A 6,443-nucleotide genomic window follows, 5' to 3' on the forward strand; every position below is an offset into this window, starting at 1 on the left:
AAAACTTTAATACTAATAATACCCACCCTTCCTACACTTTGGGGTGGGGAGGCATAGAAGAAAAATTACTACTTAAATTAGTATCGGTCCTTCACTGCTACATTTTGTTGTTGTGTGATTGCACTTGTTGTGTATATATAGAAAATAATTATAAAAACTGATTAATACTAATGGTTAGCATAGATGCTGGAATTAGCACCATGCAAGACTATCCATGACATCCCTATACAGAATAATAAATTGTCACGCCCTGGCCTTAGTATTTTGTGTTTTCTTTATTATATTGGTCAGGCCAGGGTGTGACATGGGTGATTTATGTGTCTTGTCTTGTCTAGGGGTTTATTAGATTTATGGGGTTGTGTTTAGTAGAGTTGTCTAGGAAAGTCTATGGTTGCCTAGAGTGGTTCTCAGAGGCAGGTGTTTATCGTTGTCTCTGATTGGGAACCATATTTAGGCAGCCATATTCTTTGAGTATTTCGTGGGTGATTGTTCCTGTCTCTGTGTTTTGCACCAGTTAGGACTGTTTCGGTTTTTCACGTTTTCTTATTTTGTATTATACATTGTTCAAGTTATCATCTTTATTAAAGATGTTTATAAATAACCACGCTGTGTTTTGGTCCGCCTCTTTCCCTGGAAGAAATCCGTTACAGAATCACCCACCACAACAGGACCAAGAGGCGTTATAACGGGCAGCAGCAACAGCGGCCAAAGACACAGGACTCTTGGACATGGGAGGAAATCCTCGACGGGAGAGGACCCTGGGCTAAACCAGGGGAGTGTAGCCGCCCCAAGGTGCAGCAGGAGAAGCGGCAACAGGAGCAGCTCAAAGAGGAATGGACATGGGAGGACGAACTTGACGGTAAAGGACCCTTTTGCTCAGCCAGGAGAATATCGCCGCCCCAAAGAGGAGCTGGAGGCAGCAAAGGCGGAGAGGCACTGGTATGAGGAGGCAGCACGGCGACGTGGATGGAAGCCCGAGAGTCAGCCCCAAAAATGTATTGGGGGGGCACACAGGAAGTGTGGCGAAGCCAGGTAGGAGACCTGCGCACACTTCCTGTGCTTACCGGGGGGTTAGAGAGACCGGGCAGGCACTGTGTTATGCTGTGAAGCGCACGGTGTCCCCAGTGCAGGTGCATAGCCCGGTGTGGTACATACCAGCTCCGCGTATCGGCCGGGCTAGAGTGGGCATCGAGCCAGGTGCCATGAAGCCGGCTCTACGCATCTGGTCTCCAGTGCGTCTCCTTGGGCGGGCATACATGGCACCAGCCTTGCGCACGGTGCGCACGGTTCGCCTGCATAGCCCAGTGCGGGCTATTCCACCTTGCCGCACTGGCAGGGCGACCGGGAGCATTCAACCAGGTAAGGTTGGGCAGGCTCGGTGCTCAAGAGCTCCAGTGCGCCTGCACGGTCCGGTCTATCCAGTACCACCTCCACGCACCAGCCCTCCGGCGGCAGCTCCCCGCACAAGGCTTCCTGTGCGTGTCCTCGGCCCAGTACCGCCAGAGTCTCCCGCCTGTCGAGCGCCGCCAGAGTCTCCCGCCTGTCGAGCGCCGCCAGAGTCTCCCGCCTGTCGAGCGCCGCCAGAGTCTCCCGCCTGTCGAGCGCCGCCAGAGTCTCCCGCCTGTCGAGCGCCGCCAGAGTCTCCCGCCTGTCGAGCGCCGCCAGAGTCTCCCGCCTGTCGAGCGCCGCCAGAGTCTCCCGCCTGTCGAGCGCCGCCAGAGTCTCCCGCCTGTCGAGCGCCGCCAGAGTCTCCCGCCTGTCGAGCGCCGCCAGAGTCTCCCGCCTGTCGAGCGCCGCCAGAGTCTCCCGCCATTCGGCCAGGATCTGCCAGAGCCATCAACCTGCCTGAGCTACCCCTCAGTCTCGTCAACCTGCCTGAGCTACCCCTCAGTCTCGTCAACCTGCCTGAGCTACCCCTCAGTCTCGTCAACCTGCCTGAGCTACCCCTCAGTCCAGTGGGGCCCTTTGTTGGGTCGGCGGCGAGGGTCGCCACTCAAGGGACGCGGAGTAAGCGGACTAAGACTATGTTGGAGTGGGGTCCACGTCCCGCGCCAGGGCCGCCACCGTGGACGCCCACCCAGACCCTGCCCTATGGGTTTAGGTGTGCGGCCGGGAGTGGGGGGGGTACTGTCACGCCCTGGCCCTAGTATTTTGTGTTTTCTTTATTATTTTGGTCAGGCCAGGGTGTGACATGGGTGATTTATGTGTCTTGTCTTGTCTAGGAATTAGATTTATGGGGTTGTGTTTAGTAGAGTTGTCTAGGAAAGTCTATGGTTGCCTAGAGTGGTTCTCAGAGGCAGGTGTTTATCGTTGTCTCTGATTGGGAACCATATTTAGGCAGCCATATTCTTTGAGTATTTCGTGGGTGATTGTTCCTGTCTCTGTGTTTTGCACCAGTTAGGACTGTTTCGGTTTTTCACGTTTTCTTATTTTGTATTATACAATGTTCAAGTTATCATCTTTATTAAAGATGTTTATAAATAACCACGCTGCGTTCTGGTCCGCCTCTCTTTCACTAGAAGAAAACCGTAACATAGATGATATACAAAAAGTAATAGATATTGTACATGATATACAGTATACACAATAAGTAATTGTATCTGATACATTACTCTATTTGGGATGTGCAGAAAAGACGTGCTGTAAAACTGTGTGCACGAGTGTGTGTGAGAGGGTAATGGACAGAGAGTTAGAACAGGTTGGTCAGAGGGGGGGATGAGTAATGTAATCGCTTGATGGACTCAGTATTCTGGTGGTGAATCCTGAAGCTTGCCAAGGTGTTTATACTTGCCATGCATTCTGAGAATCTGACTGTTACCATCTGTTTGTTTCCTTTACTGGTTCCCTCTCTTCCACAGAGAATGGTAGAATCAGGCTGGAGAAAACTCAATGCCGGTCGAAAATAGAGACTCCAGCAGCTACAGACTGATTTAGTAAAGTGGTAAGTAACTACTGGTTACATGAAGTGGAGCTTGCGTTGTGTTTGTTGGATGACTCCGAGAGGGAAGATGACAGGCTGTCAACACTGTGTCATCTCCCCACCACTGAACATTTGAATAATGCATCTATAACACAGGGCCGACATTGTATATAGTTGCATGTGATACATGTATGCACCACATTGTGCTGGCTGCCTGCTGTACTGCCACCTCTTGCTTCGCTGTGGAAAGTTACAGAGGATATGCTTTTAATCTTGGCTGAGGATCACACAGTTGCTTGGAACGCTAAATTTCTTCCTCCAAAAAATACTGTAGCTCACATGCATGGATCTTATTTGCCAATTTTCCATTCTGATTCCGTGTACAATAAAAGGCAAATGCCCTTTCTCTTCTCCTCCATGTAAACAAATCTTAAAACTCAGCCTTTGGACAAAGCTGAGGCTGGAAATCCGCTACCGACCTGAGACCTGCACAGCATCGCACACTATTACACAGAGCTCTTCACGCTTTATGAGTTTAAAAATGTATTTTCTGCTACTTCCCTCACTCAGACCGGGTCTGGAGCTGACCAGGTCTTTACGGAACAGGTCTAGTTGTCCTCAGGTCCATTCGGAATGGATCTGTCACACCCTGATCTGTTTCACCTGTCCTCGTTATTGTCTCCACCCCCTCCAGGTGTTTCCCCAGTGTATTTATCCCTGTGTTTCCTGTCGCTCAGTGCAAGTTCGTCTTGTATGTTTCCAAGTCAACCAGTGTTCTTCCTGTTCTTCTGCTTTTTGCATTCTCCTTTTACTAGTCCTACCGGTTTTGACCCTTGCCTGTTGCTGGACTTTGTACCCGCCTGCCTTGACCATGAGCCTGTCTGCCACTCTGTACCTCCTAGACTCTGATCTGGTTTTGACCTTTTTGCCTGTCCACGACCATTCTCTTGCCTACCCCTTTGGAAAAATAAACATTGTAAGTGTCACGCCCTGGTCATAGAGAGGCTTTTATTCTCTATTTTGGTAAGGCCAGGGTGTGACTAGGGTGGGCATTCTAGTTTCTTTATTTCTATGTTTTGGCCGGGTATGGTTCTCAATCAGGGACAGCTGTCGATCGTTGTGTCTGATTGGGAATCATACTTAGGCAGCCTTTTTCCCACATGTTTTGTGGGTAGTTATTTTCTGTTTAGCTGTTTAGTTGCCTGACATAACTGTGCACTTTCACTTTTCTACTTTGTTATTTTGTTGCGGTGTTCAGTTTAATAAATATCATGAACGCCTACCACACTGCACCTTGGTCTCCTTCTTCAACCCACGAGAGTCGTGACAGTAAGACTCCAACCATCTGCCGCCTGTGTCTGCATCTGGGTCTCGCCTTGTGCTTTGATAGATCTCTATATTTAACACATTTATTTATGCATATTTTGGAGTTTGGATGGGAAAGCACCAGGTCCATTTCGAAACGGGTCTACATTTTTGGACTGTGAAGGCCTCTACTACAGTCCCCCCAAACCTCTGCCTTTTTCAATATTCAATGTGATTTTATTAGCTTGTCTTTGCCAATTTCATGCGCCCCCTTGGTGGTGGCCAATAAGCGGGTCCATGGTTTTTATAGAGATGATTGATGCAGCTCAGCCCTGGCACGGCCCCATATCCCTCCTTTTCTCACTCATTGCACTCTTAGCCAGGGAAGAAAGACTTGGCAGTTTGATGTACTGTATTCCACTCATCTCCATCTGGGGAAATGAGTGAGAGAGAGAAAGGGAGAGAGAAAGACAAAGGGGAAGGGGGGGGGGGGGGCACTGTCTAGCAACTCCATTAAGGAATCAGTGTCCAATCTCCTGGATTGCACCCACTGACCTGACACACCAAATCCCCTATTAATTCATTTAACAATTGATTTTATTTTTCTATGTTCCCCTCCACTAACTGGCTTATTGACTCTGGTGTGCTCTGTGGGAAGGCCTGCCTTTTAAATTAGCTAAAGGGGAGCTTAACTGCTTCTGATTGTTGTTAGGAGACTCATGCAGAATCTAATTTATTTGTTCTGGTGAAATGCACCATGGGTTATGATCAGGTCTGTGTCTCTTATTGTCACGCCCTGACCATAGAGAGCCCTTGGTTCTCTATGGTGTAGTAGTGGGTGTTCTAGCTCAATATTTCTATGTTGGTGTTTTGTATGATTCCCAATTAGAGGCAGCTGGTAATCGTTGCCTCTAACTGGAGATCATATTTAGGTAGCCATTTTTCCCACCTGTGTTTGGGATATTGTTTTGTTTGTGCATGTGCACCACTACTTTTACGTTTTGTTTTTGTTTAAAGTTTCACCGTAATAAAGGTGTCGAACTTCAATCATGCTGCGCCTTGGTCCGCTCATTACGACGATCGTGACACTTACAAGGGTCACATTGTCGGATTAGAGATGGTGATTAAATTCTCGGCTCATAATGTTTCACCTGAAGATTTACACCATTAAGCGAGAGCAATAAAAGGTCTGAGTTTAATGGATGCGCAGCCTGAAACGCTTGTTCTCATCACGTCGGGATGGTTTTACCCCTTTTTAACCCCCCTCCACAAGCAAACACACACCTTTCATGGACCATGCTTTCTGACATCATAGCACAGAAGTTAGACTCATGAGTTTGGAAAAAAATGAAAAATAAATCACTTAGTGACTTACTCCTTGAAAAAAGTACACTTGACATTTTACCAACTACCTGAGACCGTACATTGCATTGCACTGAATTGCCATCAGCCAGAGGGAATGCATCCTATAAAAGCTATCCAACTGCCCGTGTTGTGCCTAATGGAAGCGTACAAGAATTAACACGTTAAAATTCTCGATATTTGATGCACACATTCATTCTATTTTATGACTGAAAATATTGATTAAAAAAGTAGATTTTGGTTTGTTTCTAGTGTAGCAGGTAGAATGCCATAATGATGCAACGCAACGACTGTAGTAAAATAAAAAAACTATTTCAACTGGAACAACCATTGCAGTAATGGATTCAATATATACAAGTAACAGATAAATAGTTTAGAATTTTTATTTTTGTGTAACATTCAGTCATCAGCAGGCTTCCAACATTGAAAAAACCTTTAAGTATTCTGAAGAACCTTAGTCACTCCAAAAGTGAACCACCCACCATCAAAGGAACCCAGCGGTTGCGCCCCTCACTCTCATACCCTCACCACCCCCCCCTACCCATCTGTCACTCCCCGAGCCGCGACACAAGATTTGCCATGTCAACGCACCCTCGCAGGAGCTCCACCCACACCTGCACAGCCAACCAACCAGGTAACACATACTGGTGTCTACCACGACAACAGCCAATAACGCTCAGTTTCTTCACAAACAGCCCAATGGCAAAGTCTGTCTACTTCTGCAGGGTCTCCTACCAGTCAGAAGAGTTCTCGTTCCTTTGCATATAGATTTTTGCACTACATAGATGCTTCACAAATATAACCATGTGTCATGTTCTATAACTAATCAGAATGTGTTATAACTGTTATGTAACCA

Source organism: Oncorhynchus clarkii, chromosome 2 (genome assembly GCF_045791955.1).
Source record: "Oncorhynchus clarkii lewisi isolate Uvic-CL-2024 chromosome 2, UVic_Ocla_1.0, whole genome shotgun sequence".
NCBI classification, from domain to species: Eukaryota; Metazoa; Chordata; class Actinopteri; order Salmoniformes; family Salmonidae; genus Oncorhynchus; species Oncorhynchus clarkii.